We start from the raw sequence: 736 nt of genomic DNA, 5'->3' as shown, positions 1-736 counted from the left end.
TGTTTACATATATATACTTTCTCTTATTAATATCAACTCGTACAGTTTTAGTTAGCACATGGAATCTGATGGTTCACAAATGTCTGTCCCCAAAACTTCAGATGAACATATATAACATTTGGGACGTGTTTAAAAAAATATTCCATAGACATTTTATATGAACATGCCCAAAACAGAAGTAACCATACACATCTCTGAAGCTTGTCTCTTTTCCTCTTTTGTTATTTAAGGTAATAATGCATGGCACAAACATTACTCAAGACTCCCTAGCTCAAAAATTGTTAGTCATTCAGGGCTACTTCCCAAATTTCAAACATAAAAACGTTTTGCTAGTTTTTACATCTAGGTATATCTCGAAATCATCCTCTTTTCTTTTTACCACTTCCCTATTACATATATTTTACAAGGTGTCCTAACTGGTTTGCAAACCCCATTTTCCCTCCTTGAACCAGTCTTCCATATAACAAACCACCTGAGTGGTGTCCCATGTCATGCCCTGAGTAAAATCTTTCGATGACTTCCCCTTACCTAAGCTCCTTAGGTTCCTTAAGGACCCAGTCTTTGATTTATTTTGTGTACTAAATTCCAGATAAACGTCTTTCTGTTTCTCTGGAATATCCTGTGGTATATGACCTTGATGTTTTTGTTTACTCTGAATTTTGCTACCATATTAATGACAGCCCTTTCTCTGCTTCGCAATTCCTCTCCTCAGTTTAGGTTTAACCTCCTACAATAA

This window comes from Propithecus coquereli, unplaced genomic scaffold, assembly GCF_000956105.1.
Source record: "Propithecus coquereli isolate 6110/MARCELLA unplaced genomic scaffold, Pcoq_1.0 Scaffold191, whole genome shotgun sequence".
Taxonomy (NCBI): Eukaryota; Metazoa; Chordata; class Mammalia; order Primates; family Indriidae; genus Propithecus; species Propithecus coquereli.
This window is presented reverse-complemented; position numbering follows the sequence as displayed.